The 17,114-nt window shown below is 37.9% G+C and overlaps 1 long non-coding RNA gene across 1 annotated transcript; it reads left to right on the top strand.

Annotated features, from left to right (window-relative positions):
- Positions 1 to 12,508: 12,508 nt before the first annotated feature.
- On the top strand, positions 12,509 to 16,641 carry LOC110743421. Its single transcript, XR_002522411.2, has 3 exons — positions 12,509 to 13,159; positions 13,812 to 14,048; positions 15,968 to 16,641. It is a non-coding gene; the product is annotated as an uncharacterized LOC110743421 (long non-coding RNA).
- The last annotated feature ends 473 nt before the right edge of the window (positions 16,642 to 17,114 follow it).

Genomic DNA, 17,114 nt, shown 5'->3' with positions numbered 1-17,114 from the left:
TAAGTAAGAATCAAAGACTCTAAGATAACTGAAACCACTAAATAAATTTGCTTCGCGAAGATCACAGGAAAAACAGAAACTACAAGGAGAAGTGGAACCAGCTGGACCTCCGCTGTGGACATGGGGAAAGGTGGCTGTCCAGAAGTCAACGGAAAAGAGATCTTTCTTTATCAAATAAAAGAAATGCGTGAACCACCAAACTGGATCACAAGCTTGATCCAAGGATGGTACCTGACCCCACACAAGGAACTCTCAGGAAAGGAACACTTCAGTAAGGGTGATAAGGAAACCGTGTAGTTTTAAGGGAGGCCTGAGCCCTAACTCATCAGTTTGCTTCTAAGTGTTCTCTCAGCCCATCACCAACTCAGCTTCTGACCTAATCAACCCCCCACCCTGTGAGCCCAGCTTCTACTTTCAACCCCAACCCCAGATTGAAACCTTATCACTTACTTAGGTAACACCTCTATCTCCAAACACCCTACATCTGATTCCAGTCTAACCTCATCATCAAACATTACCCATATTCAAACTCCACATCTTTTTCTTTCAAAGAAATGCATTCAAAACCATATATACACATATATCTTTGCTTTTACTGTAAACAAGGCAACCGTAAAACCAAATGCCTTTACATTATAAAGTAACCTTTCTCAGGATTCCGATTTTCTAAAAAACAAATATTGTTAAAGTTTCTGAAGTATTTTTAATATAAAACAAGCACAAATAGAACTAAATGCTTTGATTTAATAAAATATTAAAGTATTATGTTTTTTAAAAGGCTGAAAATTCCACACAATATCCTTTTTTCTAAAACTTTTTCTAAAACATCCTTTTTAAAAAAGGTGAGTGGTACCTGACCCAGTAAATCTTAATCTGTCTCCACCAAGGGATTCACAATGAGTGGCAGGGCCTCTGTAGGGGCAGGTGGCTTCACAGGGCAGGACAATACTCCCAGGCAGGACTTTCCAAGGGAAGCCCTGATCCTATATGCCATGCTCCAGAAATGTAGTCTCCTCCTGGGCATCTTTCAAGTGGAATTTAACAGCGGAGCTGGAGATTTTGGAGATAGTGGCAAAGCCCTACTTTCCCTCTGGCTATTGTTCTCCAACTTGTTGGCAAGAAATGCCCAGAAAAAGCCTTCCATTGATGTTTGGAATTGTCATTACAAAACATCACGTCAAGAACATCTCCAAACACGCACATGTACACATGCACACATAAATGCACACACACGTATACACACATGCATACATGCATAAACATACATACACACGTACACACATACACTTCAAACTTCACATCAGTGTGTTTCTGTCTCTAGAAATTATCGTGAAGCAATTTGTAAGGAGAATAGAAAAGAGATCCATGCTTGCCCAGTTAAAGCCCCTTTCTTCTGGATAATGTACCGTATTTGAGAAATTCCTATTCCATCAAGGAAATGAAATTATTTTTAAGGTGTTAAAGACAGTATTAAAAATAATATCTTCCAACTGTGGTAAAATTTTGGAAGTAAGTGTTTGTGGTTTTTTTCCATTATTTAAAAATTCTAGTTAGCAACTTTTTTTGTGAATTTTAGTTATGTGATGGTCTTAGTTTAAAATTACTGTCATAACAATAAAAAAAGAAGGAAGGTAGGTAAGAAGGAGGGAGGGAGGGAGGGAGGGAGGAGGAAAGAGTGGGAGGGAGTGTGGAGGGAAGGCTGTTTTCCTGGAAGAGGAGATTGGCAGACTGTGCACAGTGAGTTTAGAGAAATGAGAATTTGGTTTGAGATGCAACTTGATATGCATGCTTTCGTGGATACAGTAAGTGAGCTGGTGTCCACAAAACTTTGTCTGGTATTAACTTTCTGGGTAGCTAGGTAACAGAAAGCAGCAGAGGGCTTGTATTGCTTGGGGGTTCAAAAGTGAGATTTGAAGCCAGAGGACTGAATTCACATCCTAACTCTGATGCTATTTGTGTTGTCATGGGCAAATATATTCACCTCCTCCTGCTATAATTTTCTCAAATATAAAATAAGAGTGATGCTAATTTATAAAACAAACAAGAAAATAAGCAATAACTTTAAAGGATATTTGCTGCCAACTTTCCCCATCCCATTTAATTTTCAGTATCCACAACTGTTGGCCATTTAATTTCAAATCTCTACACAGCTGTTGGTAAAGTGAGATTTCCACCATCTCTCAAAACATACAACCTTGGGAGGCCGAGGCAGGTGGATCACGAGGTCAGGAGATTGAGACCATCCTGGCTAACACAGTGAGACCCCCATCTCTACTAAAAATACAAAAAAAAAAAAAAAAAAAAATTAGCTGGGCGTGGTGATGGGCGCCTGTAGTCCCAGCTACAGAAGGCTGAGGCAGGAGAATGGCGTGAACCCAGGCGGTGGAGCTTGCAGTGAGCCAAGATCGCACCGCTGCACTCCAGCCTGGGCGAGAGAGGGAGTTTCTGTCACACACACACACAAAACAAACAAACAAACAAACAACCACATCCCCTCTTCAGTGAATTTCAATGCAGAGACTGAACTACTGCTAACCTCAGCAAACATAATCCATTACTCTGTGTTTGTTGTTATGGCAAATCACCATAAATACGCAGCAGTCTTCAGGAGTAGCAATGCCCAATACGTTTGGGTGAGCCGATTTTTTTCAACAAAATGGTTTTCAGATGTTTCATAGTAGAGAATGGTAGCTTGTTGCAAATAGTTTCAAAAATCACAGAATTGAGAGCAGTCATATTCCCATAACCCTTACACCATGGGGACCTGGGGGCAATACCTTCCCTTCAAAAGTTCAAGTACATGAAAGTAGCAGAGATCTTAAGCTATGGGAGTCATGCATGGGATGTATGCTCTATGTGCATAATGATGGTTTTGGATGGCATTTTAATTTTTGCACATGCAGCAGTCGAAGTTGTTTGGCAAACCAAATGTGATCTAAAACAGTGGAGGAGGACGAGGAGCCATGTGATGCATCAGAGTAATTCTCTGCCAGGTTAGAGCCGCCCACCGTGTGAAGTCAAGATGGGCTGCCTTAATTGCATGCTGAACACCGCTCAGCACTGGCTGACCAAGCTTATTTTAATAACATTAAATATGCATGGAATCTGTGACCACCAGAGAAAGTTAATTAGGTGACTTGTGGGAGTGCTAAAAAAAAAAATACAATTATATGACAGAGGTAAGGAAATGCTACCATTAAGAATTTGGTAACTGCAGCCCACACCTTATTGTCTGCTGCAGAAAGACTTTGCTAAGGATATAGAGCCCCCATTGATGGGAGTATACAGAATTAGCTCATTATTTAAAGATTACAAGGTGCTTTGGTACAATTAAAATTTATTCATTCAGTCCATTTATTCTCAAAAGAGAAGACTGAATTGTTCCCAGGGAATATTTTTCTAACACAAGACATTGCAGCAGTTTGAGAGTGAAGACTCTATTCTAAAGTCAGAACCATTAAAAATTAAATTTAAAGTACAGACATCTTGTAGCATTGTCAAGAAAGGGAATGTGGGTGCTAAGAACATCTCAGAGTCACTAATTCTGGCATCTCCTTCAAGTTCCTTCCTCCCATGTTTCCAGTCTAACACCGGGTCTCCTTGCTCAACAAGTCGGATGCTGAGAGACTGCCAGCACAGTCTCCAACATATCCTGTGATTCACAAGACCATCTGAGAACATGGAGGAGAAGGAAATACAGCTCTCAGGTGTGGCTGTCAGAACCATGGGATCTCAAGGCACTGAACATTCTTTCCTTCAGAAGCCAAGGAGCTACCCAGTGTGTCTCAGGACTCTAATATGACAATTAACTCACATAGGATAATATCTCTTGGTTGGTCTTAGAGTCCTAACAACAAGCCCACAATTGTGTTGCATAATGTTTACAGTGATAGAGGGCCCAGCAGTTCACACCAGCTGCAGTTAGGGACTGGTGATTTTACACTACCCTGAGCATATTCCAAGATCATAACTTGGGACTGTAGAGTTGGCACCACTTACTAGTGAAGGCAGGCCAGATTCACAGTGATAGCATTGGTATAAGATGCTGGGTAGACACTTGGTGCACTCTAATTCCTAGATGGCCATTCAGCCTTGGTGCAGTTCTTAGATGTCTCTAAGAGCACACAGGCAATTGCTGGACTGGGGCAAAGGCTCAGTAGGTCATGGGACTCAGGTTTTCTTTACAGAAGGAGATTCAGTTGGACAATATTGCGGTTTTTGAGTTTTAAAGGAGAATTCTCAGTTGTTAAGTTGTAGAGAAAATGGGGATGCTTCACTTCTTGGGGTGGCAGTGCTCCACAATCTTACCATGCTATGATGGACATTATCGTGATATGATTGGCATTACCATAGTATGATTGGCATTATGACAACACTGAAAACATAACAGCATTTCTCAGGGCTAATGGCTTTGGGTATGAAGAAAAATTCTGAATTGTATTTTGCTTTCTCTCACAAAAATTCAGGATGGCACCAGCACCCACTGCTTTTCTTCTGTAATTGTTTTGGTACAGACAAGAGACCAGGGCTCTAGATCAAGGTAGCCCTTGGATAGAGGAGATGTCGGAGCAAAGACCATGTGATAACTATAATAAGGATTCTCCTTTCATATATCCCCATGTGGTGAAATGCATTCTAGTACTCGCTGGGTATGTTTTGTCATCGTATATGTACATTAATTTTCTGAGCTCATCAATAAACTATAATCACACAGAAATGAAGATATGCAACAGATTAGTCCATTGCCCTAAAACTATATGCTCCCAATGTAAACAATAATTCAAAGGGAATTATAGGTTTATACTTTTTATAATAATTTTTGCATAATAATATTTTAATAAATTATCCTGAATTTTATAATTGCCAATTTTGAAATTTAGTTCTTGTACTGGTTTGTAAAATTTATATTTTGATGGGAGGACTTTACAAACACTATCTTTGCTATGTTTCAGAGCTTAGAAGCAAGGTTGGTATTACAGATTTTGCAGATGCCCCTATTTTCGAACAAAAGTAAGTTCCATTCCACCATCTATCAGGGGATGGTTGTGGTGTATTTTGACAAATTTGATATGTTTTGTTGTGGAAAATGTGAATGTAAACTCACCCAGAGGACTGTGGCTTAATATTCTCTGAGCCAGGATGGGATGGAGACAGGGGGCAGCTAATATTCTGCCGAGCCCAACCAGTAGGCAGTGCCACCAGCAACATAAAACATGAGGTTTGATGGGACCTGGTGCCTGGTGGGATTGAATGCATCTCTGGCAAACGGCCCTCCATACTAATGAAGTTAAATGCTTTAAACAAAAGTCTTTGGAGGACTTTGGAGATGAAATTCACTCCCACTTTTATCATGAGTGAGAGGGAGAGCAGTCCTGGTTTCGTAAAAAGCTCAGCATTATTCAGCACAAGTTTGGCTGAGGGTGAGAGAAAATTTTCCAAAACTTGTAGAAACCTAGAGCCCACTTATTCTTCCACACTGCTGGAAGCCCGGTGGGGGTATCAAACTTCCAGGCAAGTGCTGTGGCTCCATTTTTCCACACTTTCCTTTCCTGTGCTCTCCCCACGGAGCAGGCTTTGGCCCTGGGCTGATTTTCGTGTGGATACAGGATGTCTGCCGCTGTGTTTGGACTCATCTCTGCACAGCTTGTGATCCAGAGGAAGGGAAAAGAGGTCTCCACCCCAGTCACCTCTTGCGAGATTCCCCAGTTGGGAGCTCCAGGCTCAGGCTTACCCTTGACACTGTGACTAGGAACATGGAATATGGTGACTGGCTTAAACTAGCTGGCTAGCTCTTGTGGGTCTTTTATAGGAAGGATAAAGAAATTTAGATGGGAATGCAAAATATTTACCACTGACCCTGAGAAGGGGCCAATGGACTGAATTGTTGAAAGCAATGAAGAGCAATTACGATAGTAGTAATAACATTAAAAGTAAGAAAAACACTTTCAGAAAGTCTCAGAAATGGGGAATATCAGATCTTGCATTGGAGACCCAATTTAATTGGTTCAGACTGTGGAACAATTTTTATCAAAGGACATTGTAGAAATCAACCGGCAAACACTCAGCAATTAGTGGAGGCGGATAGATTAGTGTAATGCCAACAAAAGCAGACAATCCACAAGCTTAGTGATGAGATCATGGAAACAGCCAGGCCAAAGAGTTCCACTAAAACCACTAATGTTTTGGGGGAAAAGGAAAACTCCACATATGACTACGGATGCAGGATCTGAGGAGAAACATCATGCGCAGCACACTGTGGGGAAAACCGAATTTCCTGAATGGTCCAACTAGCCACCAGACAAATGAATAAGAAGAAAGAAAACAACAAGCCCCTGGGAGTTATCGTTACCCAGACTTACTACAATAGATTATACAAGGTGTCCAGTTTTCAACCACAAATCCTAAGATATGCAAAGAAACAGTAAAAGGTGACCTAATGCACTGTAGAAAAGTGAGACAGCAGAAACATTTGAGAGGGCCCAAACATTGGACTTAGCAGACAAAAACTTTGATGAACCTTTCTAAATATATTCCGTGAACTAAAGGAAATCATGTTTAAATAATTAAAGAAAGGTATGTTGACAATGTCTTATTAAATAAATTGTATCGTTATTAAAAAGAACATAATGGAAATTCTAATTTAGCATTATAAGTGAAATAAAAATCAACTAGATAGGTGCAACAGTAGATCTGAGCTGACAGAACAATCCGCAAGCTTGAAGATACATTGATAAAGATGATGCAGTGTGAAGAATGGAGAGGTGAAAGAACGAAGATTAATGAGCACAGACTCAAGAGAAATGTGGGACGTTAAGTACACCACAGATACATAATGGGAGAGTACCAGAAGGAGAGGAGATGGAGAAAAGAACAGAAAAAGAATTTCCAAGAAATTGGCTAAAAACTCCCCAAAATTTGGCTAAAACAGAAATGCAAAGAAACAAACACGTGCACATCCAAAAAGTTCATCAACCTCTAAGTAGAATAAACAAAAAGAAATCCACAGTCAGATCCGTAAGTGTCAAAACATTTAAAGGAAAAGGCAAAGATAAAATCTTCAAAGAAGAAAAAGAAAACTAACTCATCACAATTAAGAGAACCTCAAAGAATTAGCAACCAGTTTGTCATCAGAAACGGTGGAAACGGGTCAGTAGAATGATATCGAAAGAAAAATCTATCAGTCAAGAATTTTGTATCTAGAAAAAACTATCTTTCAAAAAATAAACACAAAATAAAAGCAAACCCAGATACACAAAACAAAGATGATTTTTTGCTGTTTAAAAAAATCTGCTATATTAGTTTCTACAAGCTGCCGTAACAAATGACGAAAAACTAGTTGGCTTAAAACAAAAGGAATTTGTTGTCTCACCATTCAGGAGGATAGAAACCTAAAATTAAGGTGTCAGTGCGGCTGTGCTCCCAGTGAAGGGGTCTAGGGAAGAATCCTTCCTTGTCTCTCTCCGCTTCTGGTGGCCCCAGGTGTTCCTTGATGTATGACAGAACAACTACATTCTCTGCCTCCATCTTTGCATGACTTTTTTTTCTTTTTTCTTTTTGGTCTTTTTCGTGTCTCCAAATCTCCCTCTCCTTATAAGGATCCTAGCCCTTTTGAAAAGCCTCAGTATATTTATAAGGCACTGAAATCATACAAATCATGTTCTCTGACTATAAGAAAATTAAAAATAAGTAACAGAAGCAAATTTGAGAAATTCCCAAATGTGTGGTAATTAAATAAAAATGAATGAGAGATAAATCACAAGAAAATTAGAAAATGCCATGAATAAAATGAAAACAACATTCAAAGTGTATGAGTTGCCGATCAAAAAAATTGCTTAGGTAGAAATCTGTAGCTATCATCACCCATATTAAAAAAGGAAGCTGATGTCATCTCACTAGCCTAAGCATCCACCTTAGACAACTTAAAAGAAGCAAGAAAACTAAATCTCAAGCAAGAAGAAAGAAGAGGAAAGTGAAGACTGGAGTGGAGCAAATGAAATAGAGACTAGAAAAATAATAGCGCAAATGGATAAAACTTAGAACAGGCTTTTTGTAAAGGTTAATAAAATCGACAAACTTTCAAAAGACTAACCAAGAAAACAAGAGGGGAGACCTCAAATTACTAAAAAACGTGAATGAAAACAGGAACAACACTACTGTCTTCACAGAAATAAAAACGTCTTAGGAGAGAATGCTATGAACAGCTAAATGATAATGAATTAGATGTATTAAATGAAATGGACAGGTTCCTAGGAAGAAACTAACTACTGAAACAGACTCAAGAAGAAATAGAAAATTTGATAGACAAGTAGAATATGAACTTGTAATTTAAAACTTCTTACAAAGAAAAGCCCCAGCTCAGATGACTTCATTGAAGAAATTTACACAAGGTTAAAAGAATTGCCCCCCCCCCACACACAAGATATGTGAGGTGATGCAAATGTTAAATAGCTTGATTTAGCCATTCCACAATATATACATACATGAAAACATGTCGCATACCATACGTATTTGTATATAAATATATATATACTTTTTACTTTTCAATTAAAAATAAAGACTAGCTTGTAAAAGAAATAAAACTAAGAATTAATACCAATCCTCCACAAATGGTTCCAAAAAATTAAAGAGAAGATATACAGAGACTGATTCTAGAAATCAGTAGTATCTTAGTACCAAAACCAGGCAGATAAATAAAAAAGAATGATATCTTTTATGAATATATAAAAAATCTTCAACAAAATAACAGCAATTTAAAGTCAGCAACATATAAAAAGGATTCTACATGATAACCAAGCAGGATTAATCCTGGAAGTCAAAGGTGGTTTATCATGCACACAAAAACAACCTATGCAATAAACTATATTATTAGAATAAAGGTAAAAAAAAAAACCCACAAGATTACCTTAAAAATACAGAAAAACATTTGATAGAATCCAATATTCTTTTAGAGTAAAAGCAATAAGAAATATAAAAATAGAAACTCACTCAACTTGATAAAAGGCATCTACAAATTTTCCATAGCTATCAGAATATATAATGTTGAAAGACTGATTTTTTTTCTCCCTAAAATACTCTTTTTTCCAGGTTTTTATGTTGGCAAAATACACATAACACAAAATTTGACATCTTGACTATTTTAAACATTATTTTAAATACATTCACAATGTTGTGTAACCATCAATGCCATCCATTTCCATATGTCTTTTTGTTTTGTAAAACCAAAGCTCTATATTCACGAAACAATAGATCCCCTCTCTTTAGCCCTTAGCAATCACCATTATGCATTTTGTCTCTATGATTTTGACTACTTTAGGTATCTCATAGAAGTGAAATCATATAGTACTTGTCTTTTCGTGATTGGTTTACTCCACTTAGCAAAATATCCTTAAGATTCCATGTGTAGCATACTGTAGAATTTTCTTCCTTTTTAAGGCTGAACAATATTCCATTGTATATATGTACCACCTTTAACTAATATATTCATCATCTGTGGTCACTTGCATTACTTCCAGATTTGAGTTATTGTGGATAATACTGTTATGAACATGAATGTACAAGTATTTCTTTAAGACCATGCTTTCAACTCTATTTGGCATATATCCAGAACCAGAATTGCTGCATCATATGGTAATTAATACTTCTAGTGTTTTGAGGAACCACCATACTGTTTTCCACAGTGGCTGTACCATTTTACATTCCCAATGAGAGTGAACAAGGATTCCAATTTCTCCACATCCTCACCACCTCACCAACACATTATTTGTGTGTGTGTGAATGTGTGTGTGTTTAGTAGCATCCTAATAAGTGTGAGGTGATATCTCATCATAGTTTTGATTTGCATTTCCATAATGATTAGTGGTGTTAAATGTCTTTTGATGTGCTTAATGGCCATGTGTATATCTTCCGTGGAGAAATGGAGAAATGACTATTCAAGTGTTTTGCCCATTTTTTAATGGAATATTTTTTCCTTTTGTTGTTGAGTTTTAGTTTTATATATATTCTGGATGTTACTCTATTATCAGGCATACGATTTACAAATTCTGTTTCAGTGCTGCCTTTTTATTTTGTTTACATTGTTTTCTGATGTTCAGTTTAAAAGTTCTTGAGATCTAATTTGTCTGTTTTTTCTTTTGTAGCCTGTGTCTTTGGTGTAATATCAAAGAAATCATTGCCAGATCTAGTGTCATGAAGTTTTTGCCCTATGTTTTCCTCAAAGAGTTTTATAGTTTTAAGTCTTATATTTATGTGTTTCATCTATTTTGAGTTAATTGGATATGGTGTTATGTAAGGGTCCAATTTCATTCTTTTGCATCTAGATATATGGTTTTTCCAGCATCATTTATTGAAAATTTCTCTTTTCTCATTTAATGGTCTTGCTAAACTTGTCAAAAATATTTTATAATATATGCAAGAATTTATTTCTAGATTCTCTATTTTATTCCATCAGTATATATGTCTATCTTTATGTCATTATCACACTATTTTGATTACTGTGATTTTAAAATAAGTTTTGAAATCAAGAAGTTTGAATTCTCCAGCTTTTTTTTTTACACTATGTTTTGACTATTCAGGGTCCTTTGAGAACGCATAGATATTTTATGATGGGTGTTTTTGTAACAAACATCACTGGGATTTTGATAACTCCCAGAAATCTAGAACAAAACAAGAATGACCATTGTGTAACTCCTATTCAATATTGTACTAGGGGTTCCAAGTAGGGCAATTGGGATAAAAATAAATAATAGGCATTTAAATTGAAAAGGAAGAAGCAAAGCTGTCTCAGTTTGGAGATGACATGATCTTGTATACAGAAAATCTTAAAGTATCAAGTGTAATTTCTACACCTAATAAATAAGTAAGATTTTAATAGATGTATGGTTAATATTTTTAAAAATTTGTATTTTATACACTGGCAATAAACAAGCCAACAATGGAAGTAAGGAAAGAATTCCATCAGTAATAGTATCAAAAAGAATAAAATATGTATGAATAAATTTAACAAAAAAAGTGCCAGATGCGCACTGAAAATGAAATAGGGGAAATAATAATCTTTTTAACAAATAATGCTGGAACAACTGAATACCCCTTGCAAAAGAATGAGTTTGACCTCTATCTCACAACATACATAAAACTTAACTGAAACTAGGCCACAGACCTAAATATAAAAGCTAAAAATATAAAATATTTGAAACAAAAACAATAGGAAATATTCATGACTTAGGGTTAAGAAATGATTTCTTGGCCAGGCATGGTGCTCACGCCTGTAATCCCAGCACTTTGGGAGGCTGAGGCAGGTAGATCACGAGGTCAGGAGATCAAGACCATCCTGGCTAACATGGTGAAACCCCATCTCTACTAAAAATACAAAAAAAAAAAAAAATTAGCTGGGCATGGTGGCAGGTACCTGTAGTCCCAGCTACTGGGGAGGCTGAGGCAGGAGAATGGCGTGAACCCAGGAGGCGGAGCTTGCAATGAGCCAAGATCACGCCACTGCACTCCAGCCTGGGCGACAGAGCGAGACTCTGACTCAAAAAAAAAAAAAAAAAAAAAGATTTCTTAGTTATCTCACCAAAGCATAAGTGATAAATGAACAAACAAACAATCCTTAAACATTTGACTGTATCAAAACAAAAACTTTTCTGCTGCAAATGACATCATCAAACTGAGAAGACAACTCACAAAATGTGAGAAAACATGTTCATATTTCTGAAAGGGGACTTATATAAAGAATGTATAAAGGTATCTTAACACACAACTACAACCAAACGTAACACAATTTAAAAATGGGCAATGATATCAATAGGCATTTGTTCACACAAAATATATAGTCAATAAGCACAACCATGATCAATGTTATTAGTTATTAGGGAAATACAAATAAAAATCACAGCAAAATACAATTTCATTGGATCGTGAAATCCTTAGTACGATGTATATAACAAAAAATATAGACAATAGGCCGGGCGCGGTGGCTCACACCTGTAGTCCCAGCACTTTGGGAGGCCAAGGTGGGCGAATCACCAGGTCAGGAGATCGAGACTATCCTGGCTAACACGGTGAAACCCCGTCTCTACTAAAAATACAAAAAAAAATTAGTCGGGCGAGGTGGCGGCGCCTGTGGTCCCAGCTACTCGGGAGGCTGAGGCAGGAGAATGGCGGGAACCCGGGAGGCGGAGCTTGCGGTGAGCCGAGATCGCGCCACTGCACTCCAGCCCGGGCAACAGAGAAAAAATACACACAAGAGCACATGTTGGTAAGGATATGAAGAAATTTTATTTTATTTTTTTGAGTGGGAGTCTCGCTCTGTCGCCCAGGCTGGAGTGCAGTGGCCTGATCTCAGCTCACTGCAAGCTCCGCCTCCCGGGTTCACGCCATTCTCCTGCCTCAGCCTCCGAAGTAGCTGGGACTACAGGCGCCCGCCACCTCGCCCGGCTAGTTTTTTGTATTTTTTAGTAGAGACGGAGTTTCACCGTGTTAGCCAGGATGGTCTCGATCTCTTGAACTCGTGATCCGCCCGTCTCAGCCTCCCAAAATGCTGGGATTACAGGCTTGAGCCACCGCGCCCGGCCAATATGAAGAAATTTTAACCTTCAAAATTTCCTTGTGGGGATACAAAATGATGAGGTCACATAATAAAACAGGATGGATGTTCTTCAGAATATTTACCATAGAGTTAGTACGTAATCTAGGAATTTGACTTCTAGGTATTTACCCCACAATACGAAAACGTGTTTACAAAAAACTTGTACTCGAATGTTCATAATGGTATTATTTATAGTATCCAAAAGGTAGAAACAACTCGGTGTCCATCGTTAGTGATTGTACAAAATGTGCTATACACATACAATGGAGTATCATTTAGAAAAAGAATGAAGTCTGGAAACACACTGCAGTATGGATGAACCTTGAAAACATAGTATAAGTGAAAGAAGTCAGATCATGGCGATGTTTGCACAATTGTAAATATCCTGAAATACACTGAATGTTACACTTTAGTAAGTGATTTATACAGCATGTGAATTATATCTTGATGCAGCTATTAACAAATATATGGGATTTTGGAAGACATTGACAGACATACTTTATGAATCAGGCCAGTGCAGTCCATTGCTGGGACATCAAAAGCCTGGTCTCTGTCCTATGATGGAGCCCTTTACAGGTATCAGTTAATAGCTTTCCTGCCTAAGCAGCCTTCTGTAACTGTTCTTGGACATTTTTTCACCTTATATCTTCCTGTTGTTCTTAAGCCAATAATGCATCCTCACTAGAACATTTTCAGTGTGAAATGTACCAGGATTTTCCTGGTCTTCTTACATGTCTGTCCTCATGGTGCTGAGGTGAAGTCTATTAACAAATGTGCCCGAAGTGAGATTCACTACCTCCTGACCCTTTTTCTTGAGCTGTGAATCACCTCAACATGGATATATTGTTCATTGACCAGTGGGTGTTCCATTTTGTTTATATGTAAGTTCAGTATATTGGACTGCTGTCCAAAGATGCTGTCCAAAGGAAGATGGCCTGCTGTCCAAAGAAAATTTTGTCTCATTGACTGTCACTTGTAGGATGCTTCTAGACACTGATTCTGTGATTTAATAAAAGTACTACTTGACAACAGGCATGATCTACATCCACCACTACAGCAGGTCACAGCAGAGCGTTGCTCTACCTGTTGGCCCAAAGTAGTGCCCCAATTCATAGCATACCTCTCATCTTTGGTGGTTTCTGATTAAGCCCCTTAAGTGTGTAATCTGTGAATCACCCTTGAGTGTCTAATCTTTGAATATGTGTCCTGATTCAAAAATGCATTTCAGGGAGAGGGATCTTTGCCACAAGATGGATAGGAGATATCCAACATTCCACGTCTCAAGAATTCCAGAACCAATGTAATGAATACATAGACACAGTGTTGGGAAAAAGGCGTGTGCTGAGACCTGCTGAGCATTACAATATAAAAGCCATCCTATTGACAGTCTCCATCAGCCTGGAACTATTGAACATCAAAGATTAAACTCAATTATTAAATTTCTCATGTCAGTCCAACCACCTTTGTAAGAATTATTTTATAATTGGTGGGGTTATTTTTTTGCTTTTTAAATATTGAATGGGCTTATACTTATGTTTTTTCTGAGTTTTCACGAGAAAATCCTGTTGTGCTTTTTCTCATCAACATGATTCCACTTTCACAGTGTCTGGTGACCTCTCACACTACGTATCTCTCACATTGCCATTAAATATGATTTATGTAATAATTTACATAATTACATAAGTAACTTATATAATTGTTTACCTCACTTTACAAATAACTCTTCTGACATAAAACCATATCTATAATCTTTCACTCAGCTAGGTTTCTGAGGTTCCTGCCACACATCATCTTCAGAACGTCTAAGAATTCACCATGGTGACATATTCCTAAACAGATTTCCCTGTTGCAGACAGAGTTGTAATAACTGCTGATGAAATCCTGAAGAATGTTGATGTATTGAAATGTATTTTGAGAACCACATTTTAGATTTCAAATTTTATTGAAGATCATTTCAAACTCTGTTTTGACCATAAAATTGGTGACAACATGATGGATGCTGTACCCTTATGAAAGTTTCTTCATAGGCTTATTAGAAATCCCCTCCTCCTCTCAGGATGTCTTGAACTTTTGTTGCTCTCAGTCTTATGCAAACTGTGATTTAAGAGTCTGAGCAACTTCATAACAAGTCTTGGGCTAGGAAAATTTTTAATGTGAATCAATATCTATTGAAATAAAAATTTGTTCCTCTTGCATTTTTGTCTCGGTGAGGCACTCCAGATCTGTCTGCCACTGTGGGTCACATCTGTCAGGGTTTAGGAGAACTGAACTAGTTTGAGGGGACCATAAACTCTTTCCACATTCAATATTTAGTTACTTGTCTCTGCTCACCACATCCTTTCCCCTTCAAGCTTCACTAGCCCAACAAGGCACCCTCACAACTGCCAGGCATTCCCATGGAACCATTAATCTCCTCTGAGAAGCTCTGCATGTCTTTGAAGTCTTGAAACTAATCAAGGTTTAGAGAGAGAAAACAACAATAAAATGTGTGCCACAAGTTATAAATTCTGATTTTATCTGCTGCCACCCTGGCCTCCTTGCTGTTTCTTTAAAGTGCCCATCGTTCCGGCTGCCTTGGTGTTTACATTTCTTTGTATATGGAATATTTTTTTCTCAGATAACTTTAAATTGACAATTTTGCTTAAATGCCACATTATTAAAGTCTCTACCCTCATTCTTGTGTAAATGAACATAAAGAAATTATGTGGCTTAAATTTGGTATTGTGGAAACTTGGCACCTGATGGCTCCATTGCACTTTGCTGAGCTGTTGCAAAGAGAGTCCCGCCACAGTTGGAGGTGCAGGTACACGTGCTTCAGTTGAATGACTGATTGATAGCTGTCCTTTCTCCAGAAAGACGGTGTGGGCCCTTTTTTTGTGTATTCCTGAACCAGGGGTATGCCGTGTTCAGACTTTTTTGCACATACTTACAGCATGTGACTACTTACCAGATAGAAAGTCAGTAGAGAGAAAGGGCTGCTACCTATTTCAACAGAGCTTTTAAGTATACACATATATAGTGAGATGGAGAAGATGAAGATAAAGACTAGCAGGTTAACCATATAGCAACACTCCCCGCCCCTCCCAGCATACCTGGGATTTCCCTCTAAGGAGCAATGAGGAAGGCTCAGTCCTGTGTTTTCTAAGATGTCCCCCCAGGCCAAGGCATTGGCATTAGATCCATCTGACATCAGAGGACTCTATCAGGGCCCCGGCCAACAGGCAGCAAAGCAGGGTCTGCACTAGGGGGAAGACATGTTCAAGAGTGCTTTCATTCCTCACCAAACAAAAGCTTTCCTTAAGAGGTAATCAAATTGCCTATGTTGAAGCTTAACATTCAGCCACTTGTTTAGTTATTTATTCATTCACTCATTCATTCTTTCAGCTTACATTTCTGCTAAGTCAGTTATGGGCTGAGCATTTTGCTTGGGGCAGGAAACACAAGCTGGATGACACACTCTAGTCTTGTTCTCAAGAAGCCTGCAGCACACTGGGAGGAGAGTCCACAATTACACAGGTAATTTTACAATGGTAGCTACAGTAAGAGCTACAGAAGAATATGCAGCTACAACGTATTGTTAAATGGTTTAACAATATACCTCAGGGAGACTGGAGGCTCAGGACAACCCACAGGAGAAAATGCCACTTACAAAAAGACATGGAAGCTGTGCAGGGCCCACCTTGGTTTTTGATACAACTTGGTCTTGGCACCTTATTTTAAAAATCTGTTTCACCTGCCATGCATACTCGGACCCCTGCCTGGGTGGTCATATGGGAACACTATCAAATCCCCACATCATCCAAGGCTTCTCTGAAGGCTGTGAGACTACCAGCTTCACTGTGTACTCCGACCTCGTTCCCGGTGTCCTGAACCACTCTTGCTCCCTGCTGAGGACAGAATGGCATCATGACCAGAAGCTGGTGTCAAAAACACCTTTGGAACTCTTGAGTTGCTTAAATATATTTAGTCAGAAACATGACACATTGTAGTTTTAGGCAAATATGATTAACTCCTCAAATTAAAGTATTTAACTTAGTTGATGAGTTTATCTTCGATTGGAAAATAAAGTATTTTCTAATACTTTATTAGAAATAAAATATTTTCTAATACTTTATTAGAAATAAAATATTTTCTAATACTTTATTAGAAATAAGATAAGGTATTTTGTAATACGTTATTAGAAATAAGATAAGGTATTTTCTAATACATTATTAGAAATAAGGTATTTTCTAATAGTTTATTAGAAATAAGATAAAGTATTTTGTAATACTTTATTAGAAATAAGGTATTTTCTAATACTTTATTAGAAATAAAGTATTTTCTAATTGAGGATAAACCCAACTCATCAATTAAATGCTTTAATTTTGAAGTTAATTGTATTTCCCTAAAAACACAATGTGTCATGATTCTGACTAAATACATTTAAGCAACTCAAGAATCGCTAAAGTGTTTTTAACACTTACCAGCTTCTCACATCAGTCAGAAAGGCTATTACTAAAAAGTCAAAAAAGTAACAGATGCTGGAGAGTTT

This window comes from Papio anubis, chromosome 5 (assembly GCF_008728515.1).
Source record: "Papio anubis isolate 15944 chromosome 5, Panubis1.0, whole genome shotgun sequence".
NCBI classification, from domain to species: Eukaryota; Metazoa; Chordata; class Mammalia; order Primates; family Cercopithecidae; genus Papio; species Papio anubis.
This window is presented reverse-complemented; position numbering and strand designations above follow the sequence as displayed.